Genomic DNA, 23,011 nt, shown 5'->3' with positions numbered 1-23,011 from the left:
AAAAAAAAAAAAAAAAAAAAAAAAAAAAAAGATGCATTTCAGCTGGAGCCTTGATGCCTTAGTGTCCGTGTGCGGTGAGAAACAGAAGGGATGACAGACTTCTCTGGTTCAAGAGAGCATGGGGCAACGGCAAGCCAGCATGTGTCCACCGCCCACACTGGCCTATGTGTGCCTCAGCTCTCAGACCCTCCCATCTTGCCAGCCAGGCCTTTGAGGACTCTCCTGCAAGCATCTCCCCAAGGTCCCACGGAGGTCCAAGAGCCCAGCATGACAGTGATGCTCATGTGAAATCACACTTATTATGTGATCTGCCACAGATCTCTTCCTAGGAGGCTACAAACTTCTACAGACACAAGCTCTGGTATATCATCCTAGGGATACAGGAAGCCAGCCAGTCACAGCCCTCTATTTCCTGAGCACCAAAAGGTAACTAAGCTGCATATAGCCCCTCTTCTGAAAAAGGGCTATCCTAAGCCCCCAAATGGTGACTCCAGGGTCAGTCCTCTCACCCCGGTTTGGCCCCCCCTCATTCTCCAGGCCTTGAATAAATAAAATGGTGGGTCTGACTACAAGGGAAGGCTCCTAAGGACTTTGCGGATGGGAGGGCACACAGGTTGACCAGAGTCTCCCATAACCCTGACCTACCTACTGTAGTCAAACCGGCCCCTAGCTGTGTATAGGGGACAAGAGCATCCCCTGAATCCCTCATGCTCCCTCTTGCAGACTTGGAGGGTGCCTTGTGAATGGACAGCTTAATGAAGAGAGGTCCAGTTGCAACAGCTGCCGACCTCATCTTCCGGGATCTGCTCAGCCCCACTCTCCAATCCATTCCCCACAGCAGCTAGAGATGCCTTGGAAGACACTTATCAAAACTCTCCAGAAACCTCAAGGGGTTCTGGTTCTGAGGAGAAGCCCACACTCCTTACAGTGGCCAGGCGGGCGGGGCTGGGTCTTTCATGGCTCACGGCTCCTTTCTCTGCTCCCACCTCGCCCATCGCCCTGCAGCCACAGCCATCTGTCTCTGCATCAGCGGCCCCACGCAGGGCTTTTGTTAGTGTCTGCTCGTGCTTCTCCCTGAGACTGTCCCCAGACACACCATTGCACCTGGTCAACTCCTTCAAGTCTCAGGGGAAATGTGCTTCCTCAGGGAACCCCAGGTCCAGGCTTGGTCAGCGCCCCGGTCTGTTACCCAGAACCTTGTGTTCCTCCTTCAGAGCACTTGTAGTGAAATTCAGAGTCACTGGCTTAGCATCTAGCTCTGCCCTGACATTGTGGGTCCATCAGGGCCTGCTTTATTCCTGGCTGCATCCCCAGGCCTCGGGCCAGGAACTCAATGGTATTTGTCAGGTTGCTTGATCCTAACAGGCTGGTTTCACAAGAAGGTGATTGCTGGGACTATTATATTATCTCCCTCCAGGGAGTCCCCAGGCACCTGCCTACAGGATGACACTGTGTGGGGATAGTTGTCCCAAGAGCTAGGTGGTGGAACTGTCTTCAGTGCTGAGGCAGTCAGGACAACTGAGCTACCCAGAGATGTGACTCTTTCCCCCCCACACCTTCAACTTCCTGCCCACAGCCCAAACACACCCTTACTATGTCGTGTCTCAAACACAATCCCAATTCCTCCAAAAGCTTCTGTTAAATCTATCTGAAGAGTTCAAGATAAAATACACACAGCTGTCCTGTTGAAGTGGTTATGTGCTATCACTGTGGCCTCATCCAGTCACGGAGACTCAGGTGGTAAAGCAGTGTATTAGGGGGACAAGAGCTTTCTTCTCTGGAGAAGGATACCCTGCCTCTTCTTTGTCCTCTCAAAGGTTTAGTACTAACCATGCAACAGTACATGGCAGAGGCCTCTGCTGCAGGCAAAAGAAGCACGTCCCCAGACAAGGCTTTTTTCCCAGATAAGCCAAGGCCCCTCCTGGCTTCTTGGAGCTATCATCAGCATCACCCTCAAACAGAGCCTCGATGGACCAGGGCCAAGTGTGCTCAGCTCACGGGAGATGGCAGAGATGCCATCAGATATGCAAAGATTCTCAGCCCCTTCCTGGTTGCCTTTAGACACGGGTCATCATATTCCATTTTAAGTTGAACAACAGGTAACCTTGTGGATCCTGAGAGGCCAGCCTGCAGAAACTTCCTATGGTCGTGGATCCCAAAGGCATGAGGCAGGCAAGGTTACTTGGTTTGCTTCGATGCCACCTGACTCCCTGCAATGGGATCTGCTGCAGTCCTCCAGTCACTATGGCCACGACATCCCTCCAGCACGCCTGGATCATAACCAAGGAAGTGGCAATGTCAGAAACAGGAGACATCCCTTCCAAACAGCCCATCCCCAAGGTCTCCCAAACACCAGCACTCTGTGTGCCCAGGAAGGCTTCCATCTCTCAAAGTCCATTTCTTCCCTCCCACATCCCTCCCACACTCAAGGGGATCCTTCATCTCATCTGACTCCTGCTTGGTCTCAGCCCCTTTGGATGCTCCGTTTTAGCTGGAGAAAGGGATATGAAATGATACCCCTCTAAAGGGAATCAAAATAGAGTGGACACAAAGAAAACGAGATTCACAGTGAGAAAGCAATTTGACATTTGCATGATGCTACATCATTGTGTCTCAGGCTATAAAGCACATGCAAACCACCTGGGCATGTTGTAAAAATGCAAATTCTGACCCATAGGTCAGAATGAGGCAGGGTCTGAGATTCTGCATTTTTAACAAGCTCCCAGGATGACTGAGGTTGCTAGTCCATAGAACACACTTTGTAGCAAGAGTGTGCCTGCACAACGCCTGGCCACAGAGTAGGCACTCACAGTGATATGCTACATTGAGTTAAACTGCAGGAAGAGCTGGGTTTGATGGCAGGACTCATTAATAAACAGCAAGTGGTAAGCTGAAGCAGTCAAATAAACCAATGGTTCCCAATGCTGGCAGCACATCAAAATCACCTAGGGAACCTTTCGAAAATGCCAATGCCTAGGGCCCACCCTCAGAGATTGCGATTTCATTGGTCTGCAGTAGAGCCTGAACATTTGTATTTTTTAAAGGTTCCTTAGGGGGATCCTAGTGTGCAATCAGGTTAGAGGGCCAATGAATTCAATAAAACGATGTCATTGCCTGCAATGTGCCGAGCATTGTGCCCTGAGTGAGGCATTGGACATACAGAGTTGAGTGGGACCAGGTACTGCCCGTGGCGAACTTGAAGACTAATAAGGGAAATAAATCTTTGTGTAATTATAATGGAAAAACTACTATTAGGCATAGTTCTATAAACTGGTTTGGGAATACAGATGAAGGAAAAACTGATCCAAGATGGGGGAAATGAGATGAAAAGGAAGACAGTGACGAAGAGGTAGTGACATATGGGCCTTAACGGATGCATAGGAGTTTTCTAGACAGACAAGGGAAGCAGCTGCCCCAAACCTCTGTTCTTCCCCATTATTGGTCATGGGGAGATGATGTTTGGCCAGCAGCCGGTGTCCTAAATTCTAGGCAGCTGCCTACTGCTACCATGGGTTGATAAGGAAGGTGTATGCACAAAGAACGAGGTTAATCCAATGTGTGTTCTCTTATCAGCTGGTGCTGTCTGGAAGACCACATGGGAGTGGCCAGGATGCCCTATCAATCAGAGACCAGTCAGGAAAACAGAATTCACATCCTATACTTGAGAGAGGAAATTTAATGGAGAAACAGATGACATCTTGGAGTTGCTGAAAAGCCAAACAGGGAGCCACAAGGCAACCCAGAGATGAGCAATAGCAGGAAGACCCCAGGCCGAAGGGATAAAAGGAGGAAGTGGTGCTGTGAAGCCCAGGGTCAGAGCCGTCTGGCAGGAGCCAGGAACAGCAGGGACTGCCCAGAAGAAGCTGCGAATACTAAGAAACACAGCCATTGCTAAAGATGCAAAGACCACTACCCAGAGAGTGAGGCAGGGAGCTTGCCCTCTCTGTTCCTGACCACAGACTCAAACAGTTTCTCCCACTGGCCAAACCCAGCCCCTAGCCAGTTTGGCAAGGGGTCCTGGGAGATGTAGTTTCCAGGGCTCAGGACTTCAAGGGCAGGGAATGGATCTTGGCACTGACAGGTAAATGACAGACTCATTCTGGGCTTCTAGCAAAAGTAGGCTAAACATAGCCCGCATCCCCTCCCCTACCTTCAAAACTCTATCTTGCCAGCCAATGCAGTCCTGCATTGGATCTGGGGATCTGGAGAGGCCACCTGGCAGGTCGCATCCAGCTGTAAATACCCTCTTCTATGTGTCCTCATGGTGTTACACAAATAAATATTATCAATTTCTCTGTATGCAAAGATGTACAAGTGTTTATGAAGCACTGCCCCAAGAAAAAGCTAAGAAAGAGGGATTGAAGGGAGCCCACCCCTGGAAGAGATGTTTCTCTTGAATAGGGAGAGCCTCTCAAGGGGAGGCAGCCTCAGACCCCTCTAACTGTGCTGGTCTCCTGGGAGCACCAGGAGAGAAGCAATTCAAAGAGCAGCCCAATTCCAAAACAGAGAGCAATGACCTGATCTATCTTCCTCGCAAAAGTCTGAAGATGGAAGAAATTCTTAAAATGAAACCCCAAAAAATCTTAGCCTCAGGTTTTGAAAGAAATAAAGGAATGCTACAGAATGTCCTGTATCTCAAGCAGTTGTTACTCTACAATTCCTCAATTGCTTTCTTGCCTTTGCATCACGATGGTTTGGAACTGAACACACTGGCCAGAGGGAAAGCTCAGATGCAGTAACAACTCTCCCGGGTGGTGCCTCTGAAGATGATGCTGCTGGGTCCTCCCCAAGGCAGGAGAGAGCTAACACCTGGAGCAACTTGCCCCTGGTTTTATTTATAAATTCCTCTAAGTTTACAGAGTCTTTAGAGAAAGCAGAAGCCTTCTCTCATACAGCTAGTATCACTGAGTTCTGATTTATTTGTAAATGGATCATGAAAGCTCGTCCTAAAAAGCTAACCAAAGAACACAACTTCTGCCTCAACTTCCATCAAAGAGTGGGCTCCTGGGACAGCCGCCACCTTGGATGGAAGGCAGCTTTGGGAGAGACAAACAGAGCAGTGGGCAGAGAGGGAGACACCCCACCTGAGACCCAGAGCAGTGAGATGTTCCACTGAGAGCCCCAGCACACCATTTTCATTCAAGAAGCATTTATGTACTCCACTCATTAAAAAAACTAATGCACTATTGTTTTAATTGAGGGAAAATTTACATAACATAAAATTAGCCATCTTAACATGTGTAATTTAGTGGCATTTAATACATTCACAATGTCATGCAAACATCCCTTCTATTTAGTGCAGCATTGTCATCACCCCCAAAAAGAAATCCTACATCATTAAGCAGTCACTCCCCTTTCTTCCCTTTCCCTAGTCCCCGGCAACTATGGATTTACCAATTCTGGACATTTCATATAAATGGAATCATAAAATATGCACGTGTATTTGTATCTGGCTTATTTCACTTAACACGTTTTTGAGGTTAGGTTCATCCATGTTGTAGCATGTATCAAAATGTCACTCTTTTTTATGGCTGAATAATAGGCCATTATAGAGATAGACCACATGTTTATTCATTCATCAGATGATGGACATTTTGGAGTGTTTCCACCTTTTGGCTATTTTAAATAGTGCCACTACAGCCGTTCATGTTTATGTTTTTGTTGAAATACCTACTTTCAATTCTTTTGGGTATATACCCAGAAGAATTGCCCACTTTTATACTTCTACAAGAAACAGAAATGTTCTTCAAACGAGTGGTTTTGTTTTTTCTTGTCTAATCAACTCTATATGGCTCATGAACACATTTAAACTGTAATTCAATAAACTCAATTTTGTAGAATAAAGCAAATATAGCCCAGATACATTGCTTTCTAAATACCCAATTTATTACATGAATCAAATGTGAAGAATCCCAAAGGAATAATGGTGGAAGCATCCATTAAAAGTCTCTAACAGTTCATTTCTTCAGCATGTCTCTGAATTCTTTAACATGTACCCATAGTGCAGACATTTTATGTTGGTGGTCAAAGTGATAGCCTTTAGCTTAGATATGAGGCAAGGTGTGTAAATGGTAAAGCTGCCATTTAGATGTGGATGTTCACAAGACACTTCTCTGTTGATGGGTCTCGTTTCTACCTGAAAATACTGTAACTGAGACCTGCACTTGGGAGACCTCTGACCCTCCTTTCTCCCAGCTCCTCCTACCTCTCCAGCCTGGGAGATGCTTCATGGAAGCTGTTTTGGCTGCTGCATCACACACACACATCCCAGCCCCCATGGCCAGCAGTATGTTCCACTCTGTGCCTGCCACTGGCAGAGCAAAAATCCATCAGACATCCAAAGAAGATCCGTGCCTGAAGGGGAAACATCAGGGCCCCTGCACTGAGTGGAGTCCAACTCCATCCTCACCCTATACTGAGTCAGAAACAGCCCCAGGAAAGCAGGTCACTGCACCAATGCCCACGCTGAGACACTGCAGGGTGGTGGGGTCTCATCACCTGGGCACCTGATGCCAACAGCCCATGCGGAATGGCTCTGTCTGTCTGAGGTTTATGCCGTAGTAAAATGCGCTTCTTTCTATGCCTGACAGAGACTAGCACAAATGTCTTTCTGGTGTGGATTTTCTCGCATGGAACATTTTTTGACAGCTGCTCCCTGGAGTCGTGGTCTCACTTCCTGTCATCCTTAGGCAGCCCTCTGATGTTGGGGAGAGCCATCATTCTCGTTTCACACATGAGGAAACAGGCCCACCAGGATTGAGTAACTTGCTCAAAGTCCCCCTGCTGTTAGGTTCACAGCTCTCCTCTACTGGAGGAAACTGTCTACTTTTAAAGGTGTCTGGGTTCTCCCACCTTCTATCCTCGCAACCCAAATAAAATAAAGGCGGGACAAGGACAATGAAAGAGGAACAGGGGGACAAGCTACCCACACATGTCCACTTGAGATGCTGTGAGGGTGTGCCCACAGCCCCTGTCTAGGAACAGTGGAGACTAAAACCCAGACAGACAGACAGACAGACAAGGCAGCTCGGCCTCACTCAGGGGTGCTAGGAGAGCTCTGTGGTTCAGAAGTGGGAGTGTAGATGGACTTCAAATAACAACTGCAAACATGCAGTGCTTGCTGTGTGCTGGGTACTATTTTATGTGCTCTGCCTTCATTAACTTATTGTGGCCCTCACACAGTCCTGTGAGGTAAATGCTAATACTATCACCATTTTACAGAGAAGAAACCAAGGCATGAGGAGTCAATTCACTTACCTAAGGTCACACAGCTTAAGTAAGATTTGAAATGAGGCGGCCGAGTGCAGTGGCTCATGCCTGTAATCCCAGCACTTTGGGAGGCTGAGGGGGGTGGACCACCTGAGGTCAGGAGTTCGAGACCAGCCTGACCAATGTGGCAAAACCCCATCTCAATACAAAATTAGCTAGGCGTGGTGACATATGCCTGTAGTCCCAGCTACTCAGGAGGCTGAGGCAGTATAATTGCTTGAACCTGGGAGGTGGAGGTTGCAGCAAGCCACGATTATGCCTCTGCACTCCAACCTGGGAGACAGAATGAGACTCTGTCTCAAAAAAGAAAAAAAGAAAAAAGAAATGAGGCCATAAGACAGGATGTATGCGCTTAGCCACTGTATAGTTTCCCAGGGCCCCCATAACAAAGTATCACAAACTGTGTGGCTTAAAACAAAAGAAATTTATTGACTCACAGTCCTGGAGGCTGGAAATCAGAAATCAAGGTGTCAGCAGGGCCATGCTCCCTTGAATGGCTGTAGGAGAGAATCCTCTCTTGCCTCTTCCTAGTTTCCAGGGGTTACTATCAATCCTTAACATTCCTTGGCTCCTAACTGCACCACTCCAGTCTACTCCATCTTCACAAGGCCTTCTTCCCTCTGCATGTGGCTGGGTCCACATGTCGAATTCTTACAAGAACACCAGTCATTGGGTGTAGGGCCCCTCTTGATAACCTCATCTTAAGGAATTATATCTGCAAAGACCCTATTTCCAACACAGCCACATTCTGAGCTGCAGAGCAGACATGAACTTTAGGCGAACACTGTTGAACCCAGAACAGCCACCGGACCATACTGCTTCTTGAAGAGGAGGTCACTAGGGCTAGGACCATTTAAGCCAGGAAAAAATAAAGCAGAAAAAACAAACAAACAAACAAAAACAAAAAACAAACAAACAAAAAAAAACAGAGAGAATAAGAACAAAAAAATGTGCCCCCAAGGGAACACTCTTCCTATTTCCCAAGCAGGATGCAACCTCTCTGGAACACTTTCCCCTATGAGGCCGACTTTGTCTGAATTTGCCATTTTTGTCCCATAACTGGCTGGGCACACACCTGCCCCTCCACTAGGATGTGAGCCCCTGAAGTGCAGAGCCAGTAGGGCTCATCTTCATGCCCCAGTGCCTAGAGCAGTGGCCGGCAGCTGACAGGTGCTCAGCAAAGTGATGGGGAACTCATGACTTTCTGGGCCTCCCCCTGCTCCCCACTCCTATACCCGGTTTATTCCCACATAAGGAATCTGACAGCCCCAGGAAGATTCAGTAATTTGCTCAAATCACCCATAGGCCCATGGCCCTTCTTGGTCAGAGAAAGGTATCTGCGTTCCCTCACCTCCGACCTTGTGTGTCTAGCACATCATAAGCACTGTGTGTTTGCCATCTAGCATTTAGGCACAGGAAGTAACTCTGAAATTTGGCAATGGCAATTCATCAGAGGAAAAACAACCCAGTTTGTTCACGGCTTCCTTGACAAATCCCAGTTCAAACAGAGCATCACGTATGGGGGTTGGAGAAGAAAAGCAGCTGTCACCAGGGATGGACACGAGCAGCATGCTCGGCTCCAGGGCAAACACAGCCCCCCACAGCCCCACCCGGTCCTCATCACTCTCTCCCTTGTGCAGATATTCACTCTGTGTGCAGATATTCATTCCGGCATTACACCTCCATTGACGCAGCACTCCCCATGGCTCCCCTGAAATGTTCCGTGCTAGATGCTGTGTCTTGTGATGCCAGGAGGGAGCCACTGAGAGCAAAATCAAGAGCATCAACAGGCAGCTCAGCGGAGTCAGGCTGAGGCCAGGAGGAAAGCTGGGGAAAGAGGCCCAAAGAATTCTAGAATGAGAGATCTGGAAATGGAGTGTCTAATGCTAGCAACACAAATGCATAATAAAGAGGGGCAAACTGCAAATTAAATGCAAAATTGATCACCTCTGGTGAGAGAATTGCAAGTCCATTCTCTTGAGGGGAGAACTGACACTGGGCAAAAGCAGTAGCAGGGTAACATCTATATATACTTATAAAATATGGAACCACAGGAAGTGTCATATGCAAAGAATATGAATTGAAAAATGTAAACATGAATGCAAAGATTTAGAACTCTGTGCTATTCTTTCCCTGGATCTAGGCTCCCCAGGTTCCCCCTGGAAAATAACAGTTCTGAGATTTGAACCCAGGCAGCTTGATTTGAGAGGGTCCCTGCTTTTAAACCCTATCCTACACTGTCCCATTATAATTGGAGAAAGCAATTCTCACCCTCATTAGGTTGTTATAAGACTTGAACAAAAAGATGTTCATAAAGCACCCAGCACAGTGCCTGGTCCAAGGTCACGGCTAGGGGATCATAGTGCCCCCACTTAATAGTGCTCCAATTTAAGCCAGGATTAAATAAGGGATGAGAGTGAGTTGTTATGTTGTACCTCACCAGGGCAGGGAGGACAGGAGCAATTGATCATTGAGGGACAGCCGCTAAGGTATCAAATTTGATCTGCATTAGAACTGTCTCCCGAAATCAGATGGAATATCTTGCCCCAGAGGCTCAGCATCCTGGCCATCCTGGGGCTGGGTATTGGAAAATCACACAGCAGCCCTAGGTACTTGTCCTGGCTCAGAAAGAGCTCACCCCTGTGGGCCTAGAGCTTGAGAAGAAAGGAAACTTAGCTACAGAATAAAATGTACTCAGATAGTTCTCCCCAGGGCTGACCAGCCCAGCCACGTGCTGGTCATGGCAGAGAGGCAGTTCTGCATGACCCCAAATTAGCAGTGAGACCATCTCTCTTGGCAAAGAGCACGGCACACAGGTATGGCCAGTGGGAGAGCTGTCTTTGGATCCAAGCGCAGCAGCTGGAACTGCCTCCTGACACCCAGCCATCCTTCCTAGAACAGGCCTCCATGAGGCAATTCCCCTGTAGTGGGTCAAGATGGTGATGGTGACTGCCTGGGGAATCGTTATCACCCCTCTTAGGGGAGCCCAGTGTCATCACAAATGCATGTCCCCCTCCCATGGCAAGAGCTCCCGAACCTATTATCCACCCCTCTCTTGAGGAACTGATCTCACCCTTCCTTGCTGTAGTTGACTGTGGAATAGCCTCAGGCCCCACTTGTCTTAATCTGCAAATCCCATCAGGATAAGAACCATATTTGGTGGTGACCCCAAAGTACCAGGGATTGAGGTGAACTCAGTGGTTTGAAGTTTGCAGTTAACAGCGCTTCAAAAAAAATGACTCTTGTGGCTGATAAGCACATGAAGAGATACTTAACATCACCAATCATTATGGACATGCAAATCAAAACCATGAGATAACACCTCATAACCAGTAGGGTGGACACTTACAGAAAACAAAAAATAACAAGAGTCGGTGAGGATGTGCAGACATTAGACTGCTGGTGGTAATGTAAAATGGTGGAAAAACTGTGGGAAACAGTGTGGCAGTTCCCCAGTTCAACAAACAATTACCATATATAACTCTACTTCTGGGTAAGTGCCCCAAAAGATTAAAGGTCTCAAAAAGATGACTGTATACCCATGCTCGCAGCAGCCCTGTTCACAATAATCAGAGGGTTAAAGAAACCTGTCTATCCATTGCAGATGAACGGATAACAAAATGTGGTAAATACACACCATGGACTATTATCCAGCCTTAGAAAGGAAGAAAATTCTGACAAACTCTACGGTAGAGATGAACCTTGAGGACATGATACTAAATGAAACAAGCCAGTCACAAAAATACAAACGCTGTCCAATTTCGCTTATATGAGGTACCTAGAATAGCCAGATTTCTAGAGACAGAAAGTGGTGGTTGCCAGGGGAGGGGCAATGGGGGAATGAGGAGTTGTGGTTTAATGGGCATAGAGTTTCAGTTTTGCCAGATGAAAAGAGTTTGGGAGACCAGTTACACAACAATGTGGATGTGCTTAACATTGCTGAGCTGTACACTTAAAAATGGTGAGAATGGTAAATTTTATTATGTGCTTTTTAGCATAATTTTTAAAGGCTCTTGTCCCCATTCTCCAGGCCGCCTCTGGGGGTCCCTTTCTTGGAAGAACACCTGGACAACAGGAATCTCAGCTCTCCCTAAAGACCCACTATGGGGGGCCCAGAACACCTCTGTTTCCCCGAGTTGAATGCAAGTGTGCTTCAAGAAACCATTTCTAGTCTAGCCTGACTACGTCCCTGGGCAAGTCACAGACTCTCCCGTCTGTGAAATGGGAGCATCTGCCTTTGCTATAAACAAGAGCACTATGTTGAGGCCTCTGATGGACATTTCTATGCAGCCTCCATAGAAAACCTCCCAAAGAGAAATAAATAGGACTTCTCCATGCAGCCAGGGTTGCTGGTGAAGACCCAGGCTATAGAGCCAGGCAGCCTGGGATTTTAGCCTTGCCTCTGCCACTTACCAGTTCTGTGACCCAGCACAGCTTACTGTGACCCAGCACAGCTTACTGGATCTCTCTGAGCTTACATTTCCTCCTTGTAAAATGAGATAATAATGCTCATCAACTAGCCCTGTTCTGGGAATTCGAGACAATGCTTGCTAAGGGCTGGTGCACAGAAGGCACTCAATTCTCAATCATGGGATGTGATGATTCTGAGTTTTAACCACCATGCTGTCAGCTGGAGCCCGACGCGCCACTCTTGGGCTCAAAGTCTGACTGTAGGGCCTGGGAACCTTGGGAGGCATTATCCCTAGGCACAGGTGACTGTGCTGCTTCTGTGCCCTGCACCATTTCCTGAGCTGCCCAAAAGCTCAATGACATCACCACCAGCATCAGCACCTGCATCTGCATCTGCTCCTGTCACAGGAGGCTCTGATGCCATATTAACCCCTGTGAGAGGTGGAGCTTCAGAGTGCTCAGGGATCCCTTGCCCTAAGAATTCTCTATTCTCATCCAAATCCACCTGTTTGTAAACCCAGCCTGTATCCCCTTCAAGGCCTTCCTCCATCCCAGTGCCAAGGACCGTCTGTACTGAAGAGGGCATGGCATCACCCACCTGGTCTCTCACAACACAGCCTGGATGACAGATGCTATAGCAACAGCCCTAGCAACGATGACAGGAGACGACCTCTTGGCCACCAACTGGTGGGAAATATGTAAACAACAATCTTCACGCATGAAGGAAAGGCTGTGGAGGGCCTGAGGCACACCTACGTGTGCAGGATGGCACCCGCCTGGGCAGAGAGAGAAGCCCATTAGCAGAGTCCAACTTCCCCCTTCAATAGCAAAGCACAATAATCAATGAAAAAGGACAGGAGAGGCCTGAAATCCCTTTGACCCACAGCAAATTAAGTTTAATCCTCTGCAGCCAGCTGTGTGGCTGTTTGGGTACAACTGGGCTGTCTGCTAGGAAACTGACAGCCCCCTGAAACCCACAGACGGGGGCCAAGAGGAGAAGTCCCAGCCAGCAGCTGGAATGCCACAACAGACGGGGCATCCCAGAGCCCCTCGCTGTGCAGGGCTGGACCCTTGGGGCAGAAGGCTGGCTTCCTGCCCTCAATGCCCATTAGCAATGGAACCAAGCAAAACCTTCGGAGACAGAACCAATCCTGCTTCCCTCACACTGAGCTGCATTCTGGAAGAAACAGTCATTCTCCCTGGATGAAGTTGACTAAACCGAAACCTCAACTAGCCCAGCTGTGAACCAGCACTTCCATTTCCAACACAGTACATTCTGGTGGGAACTGAAGCTCCTGAAGTGGGTGACTTGTCCGGGCTTCCAGGGGTGGTGGAGGTCAAAATTGAGACTAGAAGAATCTTGATGGTGGTGCCTAACACACACTGAGCACTTCTGAGTGCCAGGCCCTACACTGAGTGCATTACATCATCTCAGCCCACGCTCTCTGCACCCCTCTGACATGGGCAGCATTATCCCCACTGCACACATGGTGAAACAAAGGTCTGCGAAATGGCTTGCCCAAGGTCACACAGCTCTCACTGGGGAACTTGCATCCAAACCCAGAAATGCTCTCACCCCTCCTCTCTTGCTTCTTCTAGCCCAGCCAAAAACGCAGCTATCAACTGCCAAAAGAGAAGAGCTTCAAATGCCCAGAGAAAATCCCCAAGTAAATCAGACTACAATTTAATAAGCTTGGGTTTAAAAGAAGACATAATCAGCAGACTAAAATATAACAAGATAAAATAAAATAAATGAAATAAAGAAATGAAAAAGAATGCCAGCAGCAGAGATGACAATGACCACCACGGCTTTGAGCCACTTGTAGGAACCCTGAAAAATCTCTCCAAGCTTCAACCGTTCATGCATTTCTTGGGATTGGGGAGTCCCATGGCAGGGGTCCTACTGTAGGCAAGGAGGGGGTGATGGCCCACAGGAAAATCCTAGCCTCTCCTACTCGGAAGAATGACCGAAACCTCAAAGGCCACCAAGACAGAGACCTGTGGGTCAGCCCCCAATGGGACCTGCTGGAGAGAAAACAACATGGGCATGGGCTTGCAGGTACAGATGGGAGTGCAAATCCAGGCTCTGCCACTCAGTAGCTGTGTGATGCCAGCAAGTCACTTAAATTTGGAAGCCTCGGATCTGAAAAATAGTGAGAGCAAGGTCCACTGTGTGAGTTGGTGAGAATGAAATGGGTCAGAGATGAGAAGAGATCCAATCCTGGACAGTTCTTGGGAAATGTTCGTGAGAGAAAGGCCCCTTTCTGGGCAGTCACAGGAGCCCACACAGCTTTCAAGCCAGCCATTTCCTGCACATGGCCACAAACGCCTGCAGCCAGCTTCTTCCCAGTGAGAGCAGGAATATCCAAAAGATCTGTCCCTAAAGCCAGAGGAATGCTGGCCACAGGACTCCCCATTCCCACCCCACAGTCAAGCCACTCGAAATAGGACACATCCATAGGAAGTAATCATGGCAGAAAGGTCCCAAGAGATCAACCCACCCAGAGATCTAAATCCTAGATGCCCCTGAACCTCCAGGGGATACGTCTCAAAAATGCTGATTCCTGGGCCCAACCCCAGAGTACAGACTCAGAATTCCTGGAATGGGGCTCAGTTCTCTGCATTTTTAACAAACTCTCCTGGGGATTCTGGAACACAGCCAGGGTTGGGAATCTAGTCCAATGCTTTCATTTTACAACGGAAGAAACTATTGCTGGTGGACTTTATGCTGATTAATTTCAATTACTCTTTTCCTGGTTATAAAGTAATACAGACGTATTGTGGAAAGTCTGGAAAAACTGAAAACATATAAAGAAAATTAAAGTTACTAGCAATTACGGCTCCCAGAGGTAACCATCTTCAGCCTGGGAGCATTTCCTCCCATCTTCATTCTTAGAGGATGAGATGATGATGGATGGACAACTTGAATCCTAGTTTTTCTTCACTTAATATTTCACGTTAGGTATTTTCTGATGTCATTACAAATTCATAAGAAAAAAAATCAATAAAGATGGGAAAAATAACAGCAATTTTAACCATGTTACCAAAGTAAATAGCTAGTAAATACCAGGGGCAGAACCAGGTAACCTGATCCTGACGCAATGCTCACTTTTTCAACAAAGAGTTTACTGTCAGATGTGGTGGCTCACGCCTGTAATCCCAACACTTGGGAGGCTGAGGCGGGTGGATCCCTTGAGCCCGGGAATTTGAGACCAGCCTGGGCAACATGGTGGAACCTTATCTCTATTTTTTTAAAAACAAAACAAAGACAAAAATTTGTTAAAAATTAAATAATAAAAATGAAATAAAATAAAACAAAGAGTTTGCCACCCCTTAACAGAGAGTCCAGGCCAGGGAAAAGAGCACTAAGGCCAGTCCTGTAGTGATGGGTGAATGGGGAGGTGGAAGGGGGCTTGTTGAATAGCTCACAAGGGCCTGACTAGATACAACAAACATAAACTAATGACACAGCTGTTGAGACCGATTAGGCTGCACAATAGAAAAATTACAGGATTGTTTGGTGCCAACAATATAAGATTAATTTATCAATACAGCTTATGGGGCACTGCAGAGACAACTGCCAGAATGAGGGCTTCTTGTACACCTTAAATGCAACTGGAATCTCTTGGCCACAGAGGCCTGTCATGCCTGTCATGCCTCAAAGCTTGAGCCAGGAAGCAAACTTTGCAGCCCATGTTGGGTGAGGCGGTACAGAGGGGCTGCTTGCCAACCAACTGGAATGCACGTGGGTCAGAACTCAGAGATTCTCTGTGACACGGGCATAGGAACAGATCCCAGTGCCCAGCTATAACACATGCATGCACCTACATATTCCTCTCATGCCAGCTTAGTTCTGAATCTGGCACATCACCCACACTCAAACCTCACAACAAGGCTATGCAGCAGGTACTGTTATTATTCCCATTTTACAGAACAGGAAACCAAGACACAGGTTCAGTGACTTAGCCAAGGTCACACGGCTGACAAGGTCACACGGCTGACAATAGTGTTCAAATTCAGGCAGGATCCACACTTTATGTTCCTAACCCTGAAGCTGCCTTTCAGTAACACAACAATCATATTTTTAAAAGTTATAGCATCCCTCATTTTAATCATCCATTTCAGTTTATGGAGCACATTTCCAGAACATTTCACATAGAACACACAACATTCATCTCATGAAGTAGCCTGTGACTTCCATTCAATAGGTGGGGAAACTGAGGCACATGGCGCTCAAAGACTTGCCCAAGAGGTTTAGGTTGCCAGTTGTGAGGTGGAAGTACACAAAACTGTCACTCTCCTGGCACTTTGAGGTGATTGACTGCTTCCTGGAGGCCACAGCCGTATTCTGTGACCACAGTGCCCACTTGTGGGGTGTTGGGTGCCAGGCATTGTGCTAGGTACTTGGAATTCTCACAATCACCCTAGGAGGCCAGTGCCATTATTAACAGCAGATTAGGAACCCGAGGCCCAGGGAGGCTCAATGACTCACTGAACATCCCACAGTCAGGCAGCAGCAAAGTGAGACCAAGGGGTCCCTGAGGAACCCACAGGATCCTTTTGGGGTTCTGGACTGCCTCACACTGGGCTGAGAGCCCTCCAAGCTCAAACCAAGCAGTAGGGAGAGGAGGGAGAGGAAGGAGGTGGGGCGATGGGGCTGGCAGGAGGGTGGGCGGCAGGGGTGAGAAGGCGCTTGCCTCCCTGCTCCCTCCAGCCAGAGCTGCGGGCTCAGGAGGTGGGTGGGATTGGGCAGAAGACAGATGTCAGCCGCTCCAGCTGGAACACCCCCAGCACACGGCCCCCAGGGCGGACAGTGACCGTTTCCAAATCAGCCGAGCAGAACGTCCTTGACCAGCTGGCCAGGGCAAAGCGTCACACTAGGTCACCCAGGAGGATGCAGTGGCCTGTGTCGCCAGTCGTGAGTGCTGCAGGAGGGGGCTGGCCGCTGGTCACAGCTGTGCCCCCTGCTGCCTCATTGCTCCCTTCCTCCCCAGAGCCCCTCTCTGCCCACACGCTCAGAGGCAGAAGGAGCAGCTGGCAGGCGAAGACTGCGCCAGGGACAAGAAGGCAAAGGCCGTGGGCAGCAAGGGTGGGCCTAGGGGGAGTTTTGCAAGGGCCAGAAACTGCGGAGCAGGGCCCGGGTATGCCCAGGGGCCAGAAGCAGGCCTGAGGCAGCTCTAGGTAAGGAGGCAGCATTGACGGATGTAGGACAGTCCTGTCCGACGCAACGCCACCACTTCACCACTCCATGGTCCTGGGCAAAGTACTCACCCTTTCGGGTTCTTCCTCTGTTTCTTTATATACATAATGGGCATAATAATACCGTCTACCTCCTTGGGCCACAGGAGGATTCAGTGGGCTGCTGCATATTAAAAGCCCTTGGCACAATGCTGGCTGGCCATGATTGTTATTCACAAGGTAGGAGCAGAAGACTTAGAAAGTTCAGCCCAGGGTACAGGCTAGAAACTGAGTCAGTGCTCCAAAGGCAGAAGAACAAAGTGACAAGGGACAACCAGGCATGGGAGGTGGAATTAGGAGCAAGATGGGGGCAGTGAGATGGCATTCATTCTGTTGACCATTGAGAGTTACAGAGTTAACAGGACACAGAGCTGGCCTCCAGGCAACACTCCAGGCAGCACCCACATAACTAGGAAGGCCCGGGGCTGGAGACCTACTATCTGATCTGGTGTGATCTCAGATTCTGCATCTCAGAGCTGGTGCAGATAATGTAAGACCACAGGCCTGGGCCTCTCGTCCTAAGGATGATACAGTGTCAGAGGCCCCTGTGTGAGCATGGAGCTGAGGAAGATGAGGCCCCAAGTTCAGATCAGGATGCTCCCTGCAAGGTGAGGGGCCAGCCCTGTACCAGGCACCAGAGCTCAGAACCTAGATCTGAAGGCAGGGACTAGGACGAGCTAAACAGTTGGCCTGCACAGTCTGAGGCCTGGAGAGCAAGTCGTGAGACCCTATTTCCCAACATGAGAAGAACATGCCCAGCACGTGCAGACGAGTCCCACACAGTCTGCATTCTGCAGCCTGAACAAGATGGGTCTAAATACTCTCTCCTTCACCTCCCAGTGGAGGGGTCCTTCATGTCGTTAATGAAGCTAACGACAGTATTAATTTGAATTTCAGATAAGCGTTGTTGTTACCCCTGAGATCATCTCTGTTAAGTCCCCAGCAGGGCCTGCAATCTATTAAGACTTCAGTCATCAGGATCTATCATGACTGTCATCATTATTCTTACCCGTGCTGTTATCTGGCCTGTGACACTGCTTCTACAGCAGGAACGCACTGCCCAGGTATCTACCAGGAGTGCTGAGACTCTGGGAAGGCAAGGTTGATAAGGCACAGCCTGCTGCTGACCTTGAAGTGTCCCTGTCTCGTTAGGGAGGCAGCTACATAAATTATCCTGGCACGTGGAGGTAGGCAGGGTGGCAGAGGTGTGCACAAGGTCCTCACTCTGGGCACTGGAGCTGGAGAATCAAACCAACCCCGGGGGAGCAGGGTGTCACTAGTGCAGGACTGCAGTCCCTTGCTTTGCAAAGTGGGCTATTTTGATCCTGCTTGCTTTTTTTATTTTCCTATAATGATCTCCACTTTATTTTCCCTTAGTAGTTAGTGAAGTTCTCTTCTTTTAAATGCCAGCCACTACCAAGAGGTTGCAGGAAAGACAATGTTTCTCACAGGGTGGTGGGTAGGGGAGTGTACCCCTGGGCCAGAGGGTGACGGCAGGAATAATCAAAGGAAAAGAAGCCCAAGATGAAACTAAAAGGGACGTGTCAAGACACCCCAGTGGATCTCTACCCCTGTGCTGATGGGTTTGCTTTCCAGTGCAGGTCGGGGTTTTGCTTGAGTGAGAGAAGACATTTCTGCACAAATACTGGGCTCGAGCAGGTGTGGGTTCTCTGTTGGGTGGGGCTGAGCAGGGGCTACACCCTCTGTACTACCCTGATCCTAAAAAAGACCAGCCAGTCAGATCTGCAGAAGCCACCCACCCCCGCCTCCCTTCTGCAAACCCCAAGAACCCTCTGTTTTCTGTAGGAGGGACCCCTGGATACTGTTCAGAGTGGAGAAGGCTCCCAAAGCAAGCTGCAGATGAATGAAGTGGGAAGATGAAGAGTCCAGGAGATGAAGAAGAGAGACAAGATAGGAGACAGCGTACGGCTGCAGGGCGTGGGAAACTTCTCTCCTGATATCTCTGTTTTAAGTCATCCACAGTTCCGATTCACAAAGCAGGACCAGCCACGCACAGCCCACTTCCCCTCTTCTGACAGTGCTGATGTTTCCTACCCAGATCCACGCAGACCAGACCCAAAACCCTCTCCAGAAACTCAGGGACCCTGACAGCCCTGCATACCACACCTCACACAGGAGGAGACTGAAGGAAGGGATGGAAACACAAGGCACAGATCCCTTCCTGGGGGTCCAATAAGCTGCAGTCAGCGGTCACCCACTACCCAGACATGCACAGCCTGCCACTGCCTCTGGTCCTGAGCTGCTCAGACCCCAGACCCTGGAGAGATGGCCTTTCTAAAGGGCCAAGGTGACAAGCCAAGGGCAATCTCAGGAAGCAGCCTGGAAGTCAAGAGAATGCTGGATGTGAAGTCAAAGGCGTGGTAGGAGTCTTCACTCTGTGATGTCCCCACTGTGCAACTTCAGGCAAGTCCTCTTCCTTTCAGGCCTCAGTTTCCTCATCTGTAGAATGCAGGGAGTGAGCCAGACCGTCTCTAAGTCCTCAGCTCTGGGACCAAGAGTCCTAAGCCCAGGGCAGCACCTGCCGGTTGCCCCCTGCAGACCCCTTGCATGGATTCCTCTCCCTTCATCCCTGCTCTCCGATGCCCTCAGCACATGCCCTCTCCTCCACCCCAGAGGCTGCAGCCACCAGAGGATCCCTCAGGGTAGATCCCAGGAAGTGCCAACTGGATGGTGTGAGTGGATAAGAAACAGGCCACGAGCAGTCCACAACGTGGCCCTGAAATGCCGGGGAAGGCCAGGCACTGAAGGGCAGTGAGATGACCCACAACAGGGGTGGATCTCCGGTTCCAACACTCACTTCATGGAGAACAGTCTGGCTTCTAAATTTCAGACACCAATTGTTCCAGAGGCCAGGGAAGTCCAGCCTCAAAAGTCCCTCCTCCTTGTCCTCAGGCCACCACCGCCCTCCGTCCTGACATACCCTGGGGGAGTACTGAGCCATCTATGGGCTGCATGGCCCCTATGGCTGAAGCAATTCTCCACCAAACCCCCACCCCTGCCCCTGGGCCCACATTCACATGGTCTTGTGTCCTATTCCAGTATTAATAAAAGTGACAACAATAATCACACTCAACTTGTAGAGAGCCCTTAGCATTGTATCAGGCCAAGTGTTTTGCAGAAATTATCTTACTTAATCCTCTCAATCACCCAATGAAGGAGGGGTGATAGCCCCATTTTACAGAGGAGGAAACTGAGGCTCAGAGAGGTTAAGTATCTCACTGAGAAGATCTAGAACATCTGACCTGAGCTCTCATCTTCTTTCCACTTTATGAATGCATCTGCACATTCACCTTTTTCACTTGCCCTCGTTTTGCAGAGATAGAGGATGCTTTTCTTTCATTTATCCAAAACCCAGCATAAAGTGAGGCTCTATGGACAGAGATGAACGATGGTGCCCCAGCCTTCCAGGAAATCCCAGCTTCAGTTTGCAATTCTTATTCTCTCTCTCCCAAATCCTCCATGTCCTGCATCCTCCCTATCCAGTCTCTCCTGCTCCTTCAGGCTCTCCCATCCACTGACTCCTCCCTTCTGACCACATTTCCCTTAAAAAGCTGCATTTCCCACTAACCTATCACCAGCCTTCCCTTGGTGTTAGGGACTGATTCCTATCCACTCCTTGCTCCCAACAGGAAATTCATTTGTTGAAGTCCTAGCCACTACCTAGAGCCCCGGTGTGTGACTCTATTTGGAGATAGAACCTTTAAGGAGGTCATTAAGACACGGAGGTCATTAGGGTGGGCCTTCATCCAATGATACTGGGTCTTTATAAGAGGAAATTTGGACAGGTGAAAAGAGAGACACCGGGGACGTGTGCACACAGAAGGATGACCACATGAAGGGGCAGCAACAAGGCCACCATCTGCAAGCCAAGGAGAGAGGCCCTAGAGGAAACCAGTCCTGCTGGCTCCTTGATGTTGGACTTCCAGCCTCTAGTATGGTGAGAAATGCACTTCTGCTGTTTAAGACATCCAGTCTGTGGGACTTCATTATGGCAGCAGCAGCAAAGTTAGATCTGGATGCAACAAGCAATGTCCCCAGGGGTACCAGCATCCCTGAGGCTCTGCCCTGGCCACTCTCTGCATACAGGCGGGTGCAGCCTCCCTCACCTTCTCATGGGCACTTGCTCACTCCCACCTCCCATCCACATGAGATAAAGCAATCAATGGTACAAATATTTTATCTACTTCCCCACATGGTTACCTTATAAAAGATGAATGGATCAATGTAGCCCAGGGAGCATGGAGCAGAATTTCTCATTGAACTGACATTAGGAACATTTGTTCCAGCTTGGAAAATCTCACCAAGTCATAATGCAGCCATTGCACGGAACTGGGTAGCACAGGGTGGTCCCACCACCTCCAGAGGTAGGCTGGACAAAAAGTACAGAGAGAGCCTAGACTGTCCTCTGTAACTTGTAGGGGTGTGGGCTCTGGGCTCCAATCTAGTTAGTGTTGCTAGCTGGATGACCTTGGTCATGTGACCTCAGTCTTCATTGTCTCAGTTTCCTCATCTAAAAAGTGAGAATAATAACACCTACCTTATTCAGTTGAGATTAAATTAAAGTCACTGAATGAGAAGTGCTCAGCATATAGCACCCAATTTTGGTGATGCTCCTCTTCCTATTATTGTCAGTCATCATCATCATCGCCATTATAATTACTTCATCCACCAGGATAAGAGGACGCCTGAGTTTTCTAGGATGGCTTAAAGTTCATGTATGGAAACCTGTTGTTCCCACAAGTATGCTCACCTCTGCAGAGCACATGTTCTCATTTTGGATTCAGAGGCCCTATTGCAGGAAGGGCCCTGTTTGCCCCCTAACAGGCAGGCAGATCTTGGAAAAGTCATTTGTCTTCTCTGTAAAATGGAACAAAAAATCCAGCCAGCTTTCCTCAAAGAGGAGTAAAAAGTTATTTTGAAAAGCCATCAATTTTAATTTTAATCATTTTAATTTTTCCCAGTATTATTAATAATCATGTACCTACCAATCTTCTTGCCTTCTCCTATTAGCTTTCAGTATACCTGTTCCAGGATAGAAGGCCCGATTTAACCTACAGACTTGGTGAGAAGAGGTGGGTGGGGAGAGGAAACATAAAAAACAAACAACCCTGTAAATAAAGACAAAGGTAAAATGTCTTTTAAGCCAATATTAACAAAGCTCTCACAAGAGAAAGCCCATGTCCTGAAGACATGACAGTTGGTTGATGCCCATGGAGAAAACTGGCTGGTGGCCATAGCAGAATGGGCTCTCAGAACACGTCTTGACCCCCCTTCTTTAACAAGCCATTCTTGCTGGTTTCTTGAGTTGATAAACTTAACAAGCATGGGTCTGCTGATTAGAGGCAAGATGTCTTGCTCTAGACCATTTCTAACCTGTATGCTATTCATCTCTCATAAGCAGCATCAACTCAGTGTGTTCCAAACAGACGTCACAGACCTCTCCCCCAACCAGTTCCTGCTAAAGGCAGCATTGTTCCCCCTCTCACCCAAGTTCGGGGCATTTTATTCTGCCTTAACACCTCCAACTCTCACACTCAACACATGAAAATCAGCATTGTTTAGCATTTTTGAATAGGCTTTGAAATATATTTCCTCTCCATTCCCCTTGCCTCCCACCCACATCACCCAACCAGAACTATTGTAATTGCCTCCTGTTTTCTTTCTCCACTGTCTGCTTCTCCTCTTCCTCAATCTGTGTCACTTGCAGATTCTCTTCCTTGAAACACAGATTAAAAATAATTGCCCAAGTATATGTAAATACACACACACACACACACACACGCACGCACACCACCCCCCACACAAATGCAATGGTTTCCTTTAGTCTACACATTGAGTCTAGGCAAATTTAGCTTTCTGCACCCAGGAAAAATGAGAAGAGAAATAACCAGGTTTCAAAGGCTGGTGTTTCTGCCTCGATTTCACTCAATGCGAGCATCCATCAGCACCAGTGTAAGAGAGGTGTTGAACCCGCTGTACCCTAGCTGGTCTCACTCCTGGGTTCTTCATAGTGAACACACTCGTGTCCACTCATGGGAAGTTTAAAGAGTTTTCAGAGATCACTTTTTGCCTT

General features: G+C 48.5%; 1 protein-coding gene across 12 annotated transcripts in view; it reads right to left on the bottom strand.

The window, feature by feature from the left end:
- NTRK3 (neurotrophic receptor tyrosine kinase 3) overlaps positions 1–23,011 on the bottom strand; it is a 385,221-nt gene that overhangs the window by 337,203 nt on the left and 25,007 nt on the right. The window contains exon 1 of one of the 12 annotated variants that reach the window (XM_025392726.1): positions 646–798. The exons of the other annotated variants lie outside the window; for them this stretch is intronic. The gene's annotated coding sequence lies outside the window, so the exon portion shown is untranslated. Of the gene's footprint in view, positions 1–645; positions 799–23,011 lie in introns of those variants that run through there. 12 annotated transcript variants of the gene reach the window in all.

This window comes from Theropithecus gelada, chromosome 7b, assembly GCF_003255815.1.
Source record: "Theropithecus gelada isolate Dixy chromosome 7b, Tgel_1.0, whole genome shotgun sequence".
Taxonomy (NCBI): domain Eukaryota; kingdom Metazoa; phylum Chordata; class Mammalia; order Primates; family Cercopithecidae; genus Theropithecus; species Theropithecus gelada.
The sequence above is the reverse complement of the archived record's forward strand: the minus strand, read 5'-3'. Positions and strand labels throughout refer to the sequence as shown.